This window comes from Aplidium turbinatum, chromosome 2, assembly GCF_918807975.1.
Source record: "Aplidium turbinatum chromosome 2, kaAplTurb1.1, whole genome shotgun sequence".
Lineage (NCBI taxonomy): Eukaryota > Metazoa > Chordata > Ascidiacea > Aplousobranchia > Polyclinidae > Aplidium > Aplidium turbinatum.
The window spans coordinates 38264022-38279771 of record NC_137473.1 but is presented as its reverse complement, the minus strand read 5'-3'; positions in this window follow the sequence as shown (position 1 = coordinate 38279771).

Below are 15750 nucleotides of genomic sequence, written 5' to 3'. Positions count from 1 at the left end.
CCGATGGTTATTAGCCGAAACATTTCGCTTAAACAGCCATCGTGACGGAAAACTGTTTCAGAAAACTTTTTGTGACATTGGAGAACAAGCCAACGAATATCAAGCAGTTACAACAGAGCAGACAACGGGTTTGATTTGAACCATGTTCTATTCACATGCGCAATAAAAATATTTATTTTGAAAGCTGCCAGCTCCTGAACTTAAGAGGCTTTGATTACGTAAAGTATTTACCGATTACTGTAGGGAGTTTGTGTTTATTTACCGAAAATGTGGGAAGTTTGTGTGGTAAAGGAACTGAAATATGTGAAGAACTAAGAAAAAGAAGGGTGGATATATGTTGCCTAGAAGAAGTAAGATGGAGGGGACAGTCAGCGCGGTTTTTAGGTGCCAATGGGAGGAGATATAAGTTATGGTGGTCAGGAAATAACACGGGAATCGGTGGTGTTGGTTTCTTGGTAAAAGAGGAATTATGTGAGAAAGTAATAGAAGTTAGAAGAAGGAGTGACAGAGTGATGACAATGGTACTTGCTTTTGAAGAGGAGGTAGTGAAGCTAACCTGTGCATATGCACCTCAAAGTGGTAGGGATTACTTAGAAAAGGAAAGTTTTTATGATGTTTTGGCAGAGGAATGGGATTTACGGAGTTCAAAAGAGTTGGTGTTTGGATTAGGAGATTTTAATGGACATGTTGGAAAACAAGCAAATGGGTTCGAGGGCATTCACGGAGGGTATGGTTTTGGGGAGAGAAACATGGAAGGAAGAATGCTACTTGAATTTTGTGATGAAAGGAAACTTTGTATTGCCAACACATGGTTTAAAAAGAAAGAGAAAAGGAAGGTGACTTACAGCTCAGGAGGACATGAGTCGGAAATTGATTTTATTGTGGTTGGGCAGGAACAGAGAAAGTACTTGAAGAATGTGAAAGTAATTCCGTGGGAGTTGCAGCATAGACTAGTAGTAGGAGACTTAAATATGAAAAAAGTGAAGAAAATTGTGAAGAAAGAACGAGTTTTTGTGAGAAATGTGTGGAAACTGGAGGAAAAAGAAACGAGAATTAAGTTTGTGAAAAGAGCAAAAGAGCTGGTAAACATAAGTGCGCAGGACTTGTGGGCTTCATTTCAGAAAGGTGTCTTAGCAGCATGTGATGAAGTATGTGGGAAAAAGAAAGTGAGGAGGGATCGTGGAGACACATGGTGGTGGGATGAAGAGGTGAAGCATGCGATTTCACAGAAAAGAGATGCATACAAGCAGTGGCGCAAAAATGGGTCAGAAGAGAATAAAAAGAAGTATAAGAGTATGAAAAAGAAGGCAAAGAGGGTTGTTGCAAGAGCTATGAAGAATGGTGCTGAGGAGGAACTTAATAAAATGGGGGAAAGCCAAAACAAAGTATTCAGACTCATAAAGCAAATGAAAAAGGATGGGAAAGATATTGTAGGGAGAAGATGTATAAGGAGTGGAGATGGGAAGTTGCACTTCAGCCCGGAAAGCAGAGGAGAAGTGTGGAAGGAACATATGGAAAATGTTATGAATAAGGAGAATGTATGGGATCATATGACAGAGGTTGATCTGGTGGAGGGCCCAGTGGGAAAGGTGACTCGTGATGAAGTGGTGGAGGCAATGGGGCAAATGAAACTGCATAAAGCAGCCGGTCCATCAGAAGTGAGCGTAGAGATGATAAAAGCAAGTGGAGAGTTGGGAATTGAAGTAATGCTACAACTTAGCCAAAGGGTATTAGATGGAGAGGGAATGCCGGAGGAGTGGAAGCATAGTATTGTTGTTCCACTGTTCAAGAGAAAAGGGGATGTGAGAAGTTGCAGTGCTTATAGAGGTGTAAAACTACTAGAGCATGGAATGAAAATTGTGGAGCGAATACTAGAAAAGAGGTTGAGAACATTGGTGAAATTAAATGATATGCAGTTTGGATTTATGCCAGGAAAAGGTACAGTGGATGCTCTGTTTATATTGAGAAGAATGCAGGAGGAATACCGAGAGAAGCAGAGAAAACTATATATGTGTTTCGTCGACTTAGAAAAGGCATTTGACAGAGTACCAAGGAAAGTGATGGAGTGGGCAATGAGGAAAAGAGGTATACCAGAGGTATTAGTGAGAGCTGTGATGTCTATGTATGAGGATGCAAGAACAAAAGTGAGAGTTGGATCAAATTATTCAAACGAGTTTTTTGTGAAGGTTGGTGTACACCAAGGATCAGTTTTGTCACCTCTGATATTTGCTATTGTGGTTGACGTTGTAACTGAAGGAGTGAGGGAGGGCTTATTGAGTGAAATTTTGTATGCAGACGACCTGGTCTTGACAAGTAATAGTATGGAGGGACTGGAGAGAAAGTTTGAGAAATGGAAAGAAGCATTTGAAACCAAGGGTATGAAGGTGAATCTTGAAAAAACAAAAGTGATGGTGAGTGGAGCAGAAGGAACAGTTGTTGAGAGCAAAGTAGATCCCTGTGGAATATGTGGCAAGAGAGTGATGAGAAATTCAATGCAATGCAAGGAATGTGGAAAGTGGGTACATGCAAGATGTGCTAATGTCAAGAGAGCCGCAACAAGATTGGCGAAGTGTTTTGTGTGTGGGAAATGCAGTAAAGGAAGGAATGAAGTGGAAGGCCATGATGATGAGTTCTGCCATGGCATCGAAACAGTGACAGACTTCTGTTATCTGGGTGATCGGATAGATGGAAGTGGTGGATGTGAAGCAGCGGTGACAACAAGGGCAAGATTGGGCTGGGCAAAGTTCAGGGAATGTGGGGAAATGTTGTATGGCAGAAAATTTTCACTAAGGATGAAAGGAAAAGTATATCGGAGCTGTGTGCGGCCTGCAATGCTATATGGTAGCGAGACATGGGTATTGAGAGAGAGTGAACTGGCAATCCTGAGAAGAACGGAAAGGTCAATGGTGAGAGCAATGTGTGGGGTGAAAACGAGAAGGGAAAAAAGGACTGAAGAATTGTTGGATATGCTAGAGATGAGAGAGACCATAGACCAAATGGCAAGGGCAAATGGAGTAAGATGGTATGGACATGTGATAAGGAGGGAGGAAGGAAGTTTTCTTAGAAAGGCACTAGATCTAAAGGTGGATGGGAAGAGGAAACGCGGTCGTCCAAGAAGAACGTGGAAACAACAAGTGAAGGATGAATTTAAAAAAGTCGGACTGAAGGAGGAAGATGCAAGGGACAGGGTGAAATGGAGAAGAGGGATAAAAACAATTGCTGCGCGGAAACAATCGGCCACCCCCACTAGTGGGGAACAAACCGACGATGGATTATGATGATGATGATGTAGGTCACAATTAATTCATGATTTGCTCTTTTTATTTTTGTTCACTAAGCTATGCCCAAACTGATTAATTATATCTTGATCATGATCAAAGCGTAAATTACAATTTAAGCTAACAATTTAATCCTTTTTGAAATCACGATATTGTAAAAACAGGTTTGGTGCTATATGTTGTCTCCTGTGACCAGGTGAATACATCTTTCTTTCAACGAGCTGTTTGAATCAGGATAAAAAAATTTCGTTCTAATAAATAAACGCTGAAGTACACTTCTATAATAAATTTGCGAATGATTTGCATTTTTATTGCACAAAACTGTAATGTATTTCTCATTTCTGCAACAACCTAACGTTTTTTTTTCAGCGAATTAAAGACAATGTTAAAACTTGCTATAGGTGGCGAGGTGATCAGTGTCATTGCTCTGGAACTGGTGGGTTTTGGTTCGATTCCAGGTCGAGTTATATCAATGACTACAGAAAACTGTACCGAACATAACGGTAACGAAGCCTTCAAAAATAATACCGGTTATGCCCTTCCGTGTTGTGAGGCAATAAGAATAAGGCAGAAAAGTCAGGAACGAAGGTCGTGGGTATATAACCACATGCCACAACAATGGTATGAAATTGAAAATGCAAGTTGCTTATAAATCTTAGCAATTTTGAAGTAAATGTAAATGTTAAAGAGCCTATAAATGCACCAAATAAGTATTGTCGCTAATTTCCAAGAGAAATGTAGCTAGCAAATGAATTCCTTAGCTCATGCTTTATGTTAACAATAAGCGGGCAGTTATGAACATGTGCAAAACCACCTTGTTGAATTGGGCTACATACAATATGAAAGCAATATCGTGGAAAGTAAAAACATTGCTGGTGAAAGTAGCGTCAAGTGCCCTTAACTTTAAAGTGGTCACCAGAAGCCTTTCAATAACTAGTGAAAGAATCAGTCATCATTGAAAGTCTCAAAAGAAACTTTAGGCGGCAGCTAATTTACCAGTTAGTGTCAAGAATTGTATTCGGATGGTTGATATACATTATACAAAGTATAAAATATTTTAGAGATGGCACTTGTACAGATTAAGATAAAGAAGTATTGCTTTCTCAAAATATTAAAAAAAATCCGTTTATTTAAGCCAATCGTAGGTTGTTTGAAAAGTGGTGTAGCCTACAGTGACAACTTGTGAATAAAATAAATTACTTTATAATATTCACTGGTGACTATTCACGGCCTTTTATATTTTGTGACTATCGCAAACATGTCATGACTGTTCATATGTTAACTGCAATAATGCAGAACTTAGACGTTCTTACCAATAAGATTTAGGTATTGCATTGACAAAAAAAAACAAAAAAAAACAAGAGTAGGATAATAGTTGTGATTGCACTTTTGACATCTTGAGATTGTTTATTTTAGTAGCCCAACTCATAACATAACGCTCACATGCACAATGCACATCGAGCTTCGGTTCATAAGACAACACTGTTATGATTAAATCAGCTAAGCTTGAAAGTTTAAGATTTTAACTGGGGATAAGCGAGTCTGATCTTACAAATTAAAAAGCAACAATATAGCTGTTGTTCTTAGCTTCTTCCTCAGCTCGTTTCACGGAGGCTGAAGCCAGTCGAGGAAGAAAGACATAACGACAGAGACTTTCAGCACATACTTCGTCAAGCAAAAAATTGCAAAAAGTGTGAAGACGTAATACTTTTAAGTTTTCACGAAAGCTTAAACACCCTAGGATTATATCGAAAATTTATGATGTCGAAAAACGCACATCATATCAAGAAGCAAGAATAGCCTATTTGTGGACTTGATAGTAGCCTAGCCTAGGCCTACAATTGTTCTCCCAGGCAAAGAACAAAATGCAAAAATAAGAATTACTATCCGTTCATTTCTTTTTTCCTGAAACCTTCACCAAACTTATAAAACCATAACTATCTCAAAATGCAGTAACATAGCAAGGCAAGAATATTTTTTTACTGTTTATCTTGGAACCCATGGATTTAACATGGACAGTGGCGTAGCCAAGGGGGGGGTTTTTGGGGGTTACAACCCCCCCTTTGGCATGCGTGTGACGTCACGATATTGAGAATGATGCTTTCAGTCTAAAAAAAAAATGCCTAATTTTAAACAAAATTGCATTAAAAGAGCGAGTTTTGCCAATACCAAACATTCAAACATCTCAGCCAGGAATTAGCAACAAGAAAACACAGAGACTTAGCTTTTTTTTCCGAAAAATGCCGAAGAAAACATGATCTTATCCTTTTGCTATGCTACCGGACAGCACCATTTTACAGGAATATTCGTACCCACATTTTTGTTGAAAATGCTCTCAGAATGCACCAAATTCAAAGTAATTTTTCAAAATTTTCTGGGGGAGACCCCCAGACCCCCCGCCGTTGGGTGGTCAAAATCCCCCCCTTTCAAAATTCCTGGCTACGCTACTGAACATGGAATCCTCTTTTTCATTGATTTCCAACTTTAACCTCGTCAGCAAAAAAAACGTTTCTTTAAATTTCAAAACATCTATAAAGAATAATATGTTAGCTTTGTTGTTATTGGCTTAAGCATATTTGAACGGGTAGAAACTAGGGTAGAATGAGTTCTAAGAGCAAAAATAAAAACCTCTTAAAGATTTAAACTCATAATCCTTGATCATTTGTGCAATCCTCTGAAGTTTCACTTGTGGTTGCATCATCACAGCATTTTCAAGTAGCCTATGTTCTTGTGACGTCTCAAAATTGACTTGATTTATACGTTTACAATTAGAAGTTCTCACAATTTCGTTACGTATTCGCAGCAATATCTATCTGACAAGTTAAAGTTTTAATAGACTATGCTACATAGATACACCCTATAACAACTTTGCGGGTTCTTCCGAACATTATTTCACCTGATTAAGTACAGTATTATGTTTCTCGCATAGCTGGAGGCTTGACAAAGCAAAAATGTGATTAAGACCAAAGTTCAGATTAACATCATCAGTCTCCCACTGTCCTATCAATCATTGTCGGCTAATCCTTTATCAAAGTTAAAGATTGCAGGGTACTGAAGTTCATGTGTAATCACAGTTCTTTCTTCTTTGAGTTGTTGCTAAGTTACGATGTGAGATTTGAGACTTTTGTAGTTGTATATTGCTGTACAAGACTTTCGCAAAACAAATCCACTCAAACAAAAGCACAAAGTAGAATTTACAGCAAGTGACACAAACGCAAGAAAAAAGAATGAAGTTGTCGTGACCATGGCAAATTTTCTACTAACTAATTTCATTGTTCCTTTTAGTTTTATTTCTCTTTTAATGCTTTTTCTCCACTTTCGTAGTCTTATATCAAATATCTTCCTTTTTGCAGTTATTCCATCTCTGCTTTGGTCTTTTGTATAAAGCTTCTGCCCTTATGAACCTCCTTTATGGCTTGTTGTGATCCCTCTTGGTTTGCAACATGCCAGCTAAAAAATCGTTTCTTTGTTTCGCTTTAACATTGAAAAATATCAAACATGAAATTTTTTTTACTGGGTCGCAACAAACTGCACTTTCCCAAGATTTGTAACCACCAATATTCACATCTCAGCTCTACAGTTCAACCATGCACGCCAACCGAGTCTTACTAAAATGGCAGATCAACAGTTCATAGATTAACATAACATTGGTATTTAATTGGAAATAATAAATCCATCATTAAATAAACCTTCTTCTTAGAATCGAGCTTCAGACGAAGTATTCCTGTTTGTCGAGTTTGTGTCTCTTAGCCTACAGTCACGAACTTGGTTATTAATTTTTAAATTGCTTTGACTTTGTTATAAGGTAACATTGAGCAATTCCACTTAGAATTGTTGGTGGTGCAGGTTTTGACCTCATACACAATTGCAGCGCGAATGCAGGTAGCCTGCAGTAGAAAGCGCTAGTAGATGATTGTAACTTGCAAGCTACAACGAATTGTTGAAGTGGTTCGTTTTACAGCACTGTTGACTTCTACGCTAAGACTAATCACTCGATTGACCATATTAGAGAACTGGCTGTTGCACAAATGCACAACCAACACCGCACATAGCATATTTTTGGCAGAAAGCGAACGTGTTAACATCTGTATCACGTTAGGTTTTCACACATATCCTTCATTTTTATATGTTGAGTAAGAACCTGTCAACTTTTTCCTACCTAAATTAACCGCTTTTTTATTTGTCATGCACTTAAAGTAAATCTATTTCTTGAGCGAAAAGCGTCGCAATGTGCATTGGGTAATACAGAACGCATCGCCGAAACTTTACTTGTAGTTTTTTTCTTTTTGCATTTCAAGAAAGCCATTATTGCAAAAAAGATATTAAACAATACGGAGTTGTTGCAATAACACTTTTTTCTTCTTCTACTTGCTGTAAACCACTAAACCAGCTTTATCACTAAAAGCTTACTGGAAGGAAAGTAAACACTTTTATAAACTTTTCTCAGATCAGACTCTTGCAACTTCTTTCTATTTGCCAGCGAGCAATGTTTACCGACCTGACAAGTGAAGACATATTTGAGAAAGTCAGAAAAGGATTAAAAGCTAAAATTCACGAGGCATTTGACAAGTCATGCGTGACCGTGTGCATTCGACCATGATGAGATTGTCTTTACCTTATTTGTTCATAACTTTTAACAAAAGAAATTTACTCAGCTACAAACCGAAGATTTTAACTTATTTGTATCAGGATGTGGTTAAAAAAAATCGCTCAAACTCATTTTATGGTGTGCTTTGTTTGCAGAGATGGTATTGCGCTTAATTTTTGTTTCAAGCAGATAAGAAAACGAAACTAATTTCATTATAAAAACAAAATTCTTAAATAAAAAACTTAATTTGAAAGGAAACTAATAAGCAGTTTTTATGTTTGAATGAAAAGTTGTTTTAATTTAAAAAACTTATCATAAATAAAAACAAATTAAATGAACTTTTTCAACCATAAAAATGGAACATATACATATCCGTACACGTTGTTGCATGGCTACCTGAAGATAGCCATGGTTATTGTTGTGTTTATTCCAAACTAGTTATTGTACTTACGGTAGTTTTCTTATATCAAATATTACTGGTAATTTTCTTGGGTTTGTCTGAATAGTTACTGTAGAGGTTAAGACAGTGGTTCCCAACCTGGGGGTCGCAGAGCATTTTATATGGGGTCGCGAAGCTGTTGCTCATGCAACAACAAAAGTGAATGTAAGTAGGACGAGGTACCGGTCCGCTAGTAGTATGTGCCAGGCTACATTTACATGACGTTTCATTGCGCCCGAAATGAAAATTTTCCGTTTCGGTTAGTCTGCCAGACTCGTAGTCTGTTTGCATGCGATGACCGAAATGAGATGCGTGGCGGTCTGGATTTCATGTCGGTAGTTTCAACAGAAATGAAACCGAAATGAAGCGGTTGCGGGCATGGGCTCCGTTAGAGGGGGGGCCGCGGAGGTGATTACCCCCCCACCAATTGGAGTGGGGGGGGGGGGTAACTAATATAAAATTACCCCTCCCCCACTAATGTAGAAATAAAAATTTAATTTTTATATTTTTTCTACTTTTGTGTTTTATTTTCATTTTTTTATTTTGTTCCACAACTTTTTAGTTGTTTGCTTGGAAACTCCGACTCGCAAAACAACGCAGATATGCAATAGAGACCTGCATAATGCTATGGGAATTGTTCAGGAGCTAAGTAGTTTGCAAAATCAGTCTGGCAAGTTCAAAATCGCCCTGCAGGAGGAATCCCACCATGGCTTGCACACTTTGTGCCAAACAAGATGGCTGACGCATGTACCGGCCATTTCTTCAGTGTTGTCAAACTACGAAGCCTTGCTAAACACACATCAAAATTTCAACAATGCGAAATAATTAGGCCTTTATTCCCAATTATTGCAAGGCAACACATACTTTGCATTGCAGTTTTGCCAAGTTTTATTCAAACCACTTGAAAAGATAACTGGCCTGTTGCCGAACAAGTCTTAGCCTATACCATCAGCGACATGATGGAGCTGGTTGAAAACTCAAAAGTTAATTACCAGAGTCTTAGAAATGAAGAACAATTTATGCAGTTATACAAGGAATCTCAGTAGCAAGTGGATAGCTTAGGCTTAGCTAAAGTTCAATTTCAAGAAAGCGCTGTGAGCAAAGTGCTTCCCATGACCTCGCTTCTCATTAATTACAGAAGGCAGTTCTATGCATCTATTGGCAGCATAGTGCAAGGCCTCATCCACCGCTTCAATGGTGAAGAAATTAAAACTCACCAAATGCTTGAAGTTTTAGTATCTGGCACAGTCAACGACAGTGCTGTTACAGCGTTTTAACGATATGGCTTCGACGTGAAAATTTTGGGCCAAGATTTAAGCCACTTCTATCAGAAATTTGGGCCGATCAAGTATGGGTGTGATGTTCAAAATAAGTTAATGGGAGTTAGGCCTATTATTGTCAAAGAGTTTTATGCCAGTGTGGAAAAGCTTGTTAAATTGCTATTGGTCAATGGCTCTTCTTCTGCAGAAGCTGAAAGATCGTTTAGCTCGCTACGCCGCTTAAAAACATGGCTCCGAAGCACAATGACTGCTTCAAGACTCAATTTCATTGCCATGTGCCATGCCCATTAAGTGTAAGTTACAGTATTTGGATGAACTAAGTGTAGATGAAATCTGCAAAGAATTATTTTTCAACAATGCACAAAAATTTTAAGTCTTTGGCGACTTCTGACTGTTCTGCTTAGAATGGAAGCAGAGTGCACACAGTGTTTTGTTTGAGTTGAGGTGTTCGTTTATAATGTTATTTCTGTGTGGTTTTTGTGAGATTTTGCTTTGGCACAAGGTAGGCCTATTACCTGGGTGTTATGGCATTTTTTGTTTGGTGTTATTTCTCATAATGGCGCAGATGGTAGGCCTTCTTCCTGTAGTATCGATCAAGATGTCTCCTTATTTTCAGTTCTTGTAAAAGTTAATGCATTTTAGCTTCTTTTTTTTTCTGAGTTGAGTATAGGCTTAACCCTAGATGCTGAAACGTTTCATTTCACTATGGATGTTATGTCATAGGTTGTCGTGCTGTATTCATGTAATTGTAAATTAAGTTTTATAGATTATAGCTTTGACCTTAACGCTTTTGGCCTTTTAAATCTAAACTTTTAGCGTCTGAAGTGCAAAATTTAAAGGATTTGGGCCAAGGAAGAATACAGAGAGGAATTTTGCTTACGTCCTTTGCTTACTTTTCCAGTCAAACTTGTCTCAAAACCTCAAAAATGTGGCAAATGTTAAAGAGCTTTTGCTTGTGATTTCAGATTCGTTGAAAGAATTTTTCGATTTTAAATCGTGCTGAAAGGCAAAAATTTTGCGCCTTCGGCGCGAAACATGCCGCCTAAGGCGCTGTATAAGAAACTGAAGCTTTCAGTAATGCAAACGGGGTCTGGGGAGCGACCTTCCAGACGTATATGTGATGCGATAATCCAATAAGCCCCTGTCGATGTCAGAACATCGTTTCCGCCCCTGGTTAAATTACCCCCCCCCACTCTCAGGAAGTGTCCGGAGCCCCTGGTTGCGGGTGATGTAAACACACCGCAATGAGATCCTAGCAACGAGATTATCCCTAGTGCTAGTAGTTTGTAGTCTGTATAAGTATTTATTTGTAGTGTAGGAGGAAGAAAGAACTTGAACATTACATCAGTGCAATAGCTTTTTGTGTTTGAAATCATAATGATAGATATTTTCAACTGGGACTGGAATGCTGGTTGTTTAAATTAGGTGAGCAATTAGTAATTGCAAACCAGCAATACAAAGTCTACAAAGTCACTCTCTCAATTTTGGTGTGAAATGTATGATTCATACCAACAGATTTCTAAGCTGGCTTTTCAAGTATTAGCCCACTGACCTTCGCTATACGACGTATCTAAGTGAGAGTGGTTTTACAGCTCTTCTGCATATGAAAACGAAGAAAAGAAATAGAATGGATGTCGAAGACGACATGAGACTGGCCCTGTCTGGCACGCAACCTCGAATTTCAAGGTTAGCTGCAGACCTACAAGGTCAACCATCGCATTGATTTGTCAATAAATGCAAGAAAAACATTTTTAGTGTTGCCTTTTGTTGTATTATTTGTTAATAGTATACTTGCATGTAGGAAAGAATATAAGTGGGGGTCGAGGTATCCACGAAAATTTTTAAAGGGGGTCACCAAGACAAAAAGGCTAGGAACCACTGGGTTAAGACCTTCACAACATGCGACAAGAAACCTTTAAACATGCTAAAACCCTTTAAAAGAACAAAAGACGTTTTGTCAGTAAAAAGTAATAATTTTCTTGTACAAGCAAGAAGCAACCAAGTTTAAGCCGACGTGAAACCTCAATCGATACAATCATTTGAAGTTCACAAAGAAGTGACAAGTGCAGCAGACAAACAGCACCCCCTCTATCGTTCGTTTCAAGATTTGCCATATTTGGAGGCACTTTAAAAATTCCATGAAAGCGTTCATCCCAACTATCAAGTACATGATTAGAATAACGCGATACTTGTTGAATACACTGTGGGCTGTGCAACACAAAAAAAATCCAAAAAGCAAAGAGTTGTTTCTCGATAGTTTCGGAGCGCTGAGCACGAATATGAATTCCATTCTCCTCCATTTTTTCATAATTTTAATTTCACATTTTCCAAAAATGTGTGTATTTGGCTTATTGCAGGCACTATCACATTACATTTGAAGGAGACTACAAGTGACTGTGCATAACAGAAAGCTTTGTCAATCATACTTGCCTGAGTAGTAGTAATGGCATGTTATATTCTATATTCACCTCATTTTTGTTTTCTATGTTTTCATTTTACAACACGTACCACTCGTACCGGTGAGATGGCGCAGCGGATAAGGCGCTCGCTTTCCAATCATGCAATCCAGGTTCGACTCCCGGCTTAAGCTGGTTGTTGAAAAACACCGCTCACCTTTACTCAGGGTGTAATAAATTGGGTGGGCGTAGTTGCTAAAGTAAAGGCGGCCGAGAGAAAGGGTCAACCTACTCTCGTTAGTGCCGAAGGCTTAATATAATGAGAACCTTATCTTCCCATCCCCCGATGCTTGGAGTATGGGACTCACCTTTACTTTTTTTTTACCATTCATACCATTGCAGTAATGGATACAGAAAATAAATTTGTAGTCTTACCAGATTTTCAATAAAGTAAAAAATTTTAAGCGAATTGCACAATAGGCCTACAAATGTTGAGGTTGAGAAATAACGAAAAAACTGAGGGGGATCTGCATAGGCGTAGCCAGGGGGGGCGAAAGGGGCCATGCCCCACCCCCCAAATATTCAAAGTTTAGATTCCAAAGTTGAGCCCTTTGTTGAAAATATAATAAAATTTGTAGAAACTTATAACGTTTTTCCAAGAGATCTGGCCAGTAGCGTAGCCAGGAATTTTGAAAGGGAGGGATTTAGCCACCCAGCGGCGGGGGTCTGGGGGGTCTCCCCCAGAAAATTTTGAAAAATTACTTTGAATTTGGTGCATTCTGAGAGCATTTTCAACAATAATGTGGGTACGAATATTTCTGTAAAATGGTGCTGTCCGGTAGCATAGCAAAAGGATAAGATCATGTTTTCTTCGGCATTTTTCGGAAATAAAGCTAAGTCTCTGTGTTTTCTTGTTGCTAATTCCTGGCTGAGATGTTTGAATGTTTGGTATAGGCAAAACTCGCTTTTTCAATGCAATTTTGTTTAAAATTAGGCAATTTTTTTAGACTGAAAGCATCATTCTCAATATCGTGACGTCACACGCGTGCCAAAGGGGGGGGGGTTGTAACCTCCAAACCCACCCCCCCCCCCCCCTTGGCTACGCCACTGGTTCTGGCTATTAACACCCCCAAAGACTTGTTTTAGACACACAGAAAGACTCCAATAAATTTTGCAAATCCTAAATCGCGCAAAATTCACGCGATTTACGTTTCTTTTAACTAATTTGTAGAAGCAATTTCAGAATGGCTTACTCTGTTGGGTTTTTGTGTAGTTATTGAGTTTTTGTGTAGCTGAGTTTTTGGTGTTCTCTAATTTTAGCCGCAGTTTTTGCCTGTTCGTGTGTAAGAGCTTCCTTTAATAAGTTAATAGCTGTTTATCTGCTAATAAATTTCATACAAATATTACCTTAAAAGTGTTTCCAGAAAGCGTTGTAATCCATTATTTGAGTGTAATTTTGCAAACATTTTTCGGTGGAGCATGCCTCGGACCCCTCTAGTATACGCGTGCCTTCGGCACGCTCTACCCCCCATCAGCTTTATTGCTTCCCTTGCTCAACCCACCAGGATACGCCACTGCACATCAGGTGGCGATGGCTCAAATCAAACACTTTGTCGTTTTCTTCAATTTATCAAATATTTGGCCCCCCCCAAAATTTTTTCCTGGCTACGCCACTGGGGATCTCGGGGAAAGCCCTAGAAAAATATGGCATATTTTATCTTGTTTTGATCTGCATTTGCGTGTGTTGCGCTCCATTTTATTTTATTCCGTATAAAAGTCACACATTGTAGCCTATTTGATTAAATCCATCCAACTAAAAAGTAAATTTCTGTAGAAGTTAGAGTCGCAAGATTTGTTAAAATTGAAGTTAAGTCAGGGATATCTATAACTACGGGATTGGAAACTCTGTGGAACTGAAAACCATTTTATACACCAGTAGGGTCACTTTTCTTTGTGCGCTGCTGTGATAAATAATAACATAAATTGACTTCAAAGGGCAGCAAGTAGTAGGCTAAACGAACAACCAAAAGTGTAACAATCAATTCACCTGCTGTAAACTGTAAAGTCTACGCTTGCCTGGTTTGTTTATTTGTTTGTATTCCATTAGTGAAGTGATGTTGTATTTGGTTTGCTGCTTAAAAAATTTCCAGAATGAATATTGGTTTTAGTTCTGATGACATCGTAAACGGATTGGTTTCATATTGGATTGGTCTGTGAACAAGTTGATGATACAACAGCATATTTCGCTGATTACTGAACACTCCTCATTTACTTCTGATCTGATTTGCATTACGCAAAATGCTAAAGAACAACAATAGGCGGTTTTTGGACTCGTTGCATTCATTCATTTTTTGGATTCATTGTTTTTTTTCTAGCAGCGTAAATGTATTTTTATAATCAATTAAGTTTCAATGTGAGAGTACATTTTGTATTATTATTGTAAAATCGAATTTTGTATATCTTTTAGTCGGTGTTTTATTTTGCTAATCTTTCTGTAGTTGTAGCAGGTCGTAGTAATGTGATGACCCTACTGATGTATAGCACTGGATAGAGTTTCCAATCCCGTAGTTATAGATATCCCTGAGTTAAGTATACAATCTTTCTTTCATGACTGCAGAAGAATTGCAATAACTTAATTTTTAAAGAAGTGGTACCTTGTCTTGTAGGCTATAGTAGGTATCACATGGCCTTTCAGTTACTTTCAGAGAAATTTCAAATATCCGTCCGCTGTTGCCCCACCTTACCACATTGTAGGTACACAAGGCACATTAATTTTCACCTCATATTTTTATTAACACAAGAATAGCTTAGCTTATCTGTTGACTATAGGTGGGTGAGCAAAGTGTTTTAATACGAAACACTGCATTTTTTCTCAGTTTTTGAGACAGGAGCGGATCTAGCAAGTGGTCTTATGGGAGGGGTTGATTTCAACAAAAAAATGATGTGTGTGTAGGTCATAGGCGTAGCCAGGGGGGGGGGCGAAAGGGGCCATGGCCCCCCCAAATTTTCAAAGTTTGGATTCCGAAGTTGAACCCTTTGTTGAAAATATAATATAATTTGTATAAATTTATATTGTTTTTCAAGACATCTGGCTATTAACACCCTCCAGGACTTGTTTTAGACACACAGAAAGACACCAATGAGTTTTGCAAATCGTAAATCGCGCAAAGTTTACGCGATTTACGCTTCTTTTAACTAATCTGTGGAAGCAACTTCAGGATCGCTTACTCTGTTGGGTTTTTTTGTAGTTTTTGTGTAGCTAAGGTTTTTTGTGTTCTCTAATTTTAGCCGCAATTTTTGCCCTTTTGTGTGTAACAGCTACCTTTAATAAGTTAATAGCTGTTTATCTGTCTATAAATTTCATACAAATATTCCCTGAAAGTGTTTCCAGAAAGCGCTATAATCCATTATTTGAGTGCAATTTTGCAAAAATTTTCCGGGGGAGTATGCCCCCGGACCCCCCTAGTATACGCATGCCTTCTGCACGCTTTAACTCCCCATCAGCTTTATTGCTTCTCTTTCTTAACCCACCAGGAAACGCCACTGCAGATGTCTTAAATTAAACACTTTGTCGTTCTCTTCAATTCATCAAATATTTGGCCCCCCCAAATTTTCTTTTTGGCTACGCCACTGGTGTAGGTTTACATTAATCCGACTTTATAAATACACCATGAACATATCTAATTTCATGTATTTTAGGGGAACGATCACCCCAATCCCCCATTCGGGTCCGCCACTGTATTGAGGGGCAGAAAAATGCACATCTTTT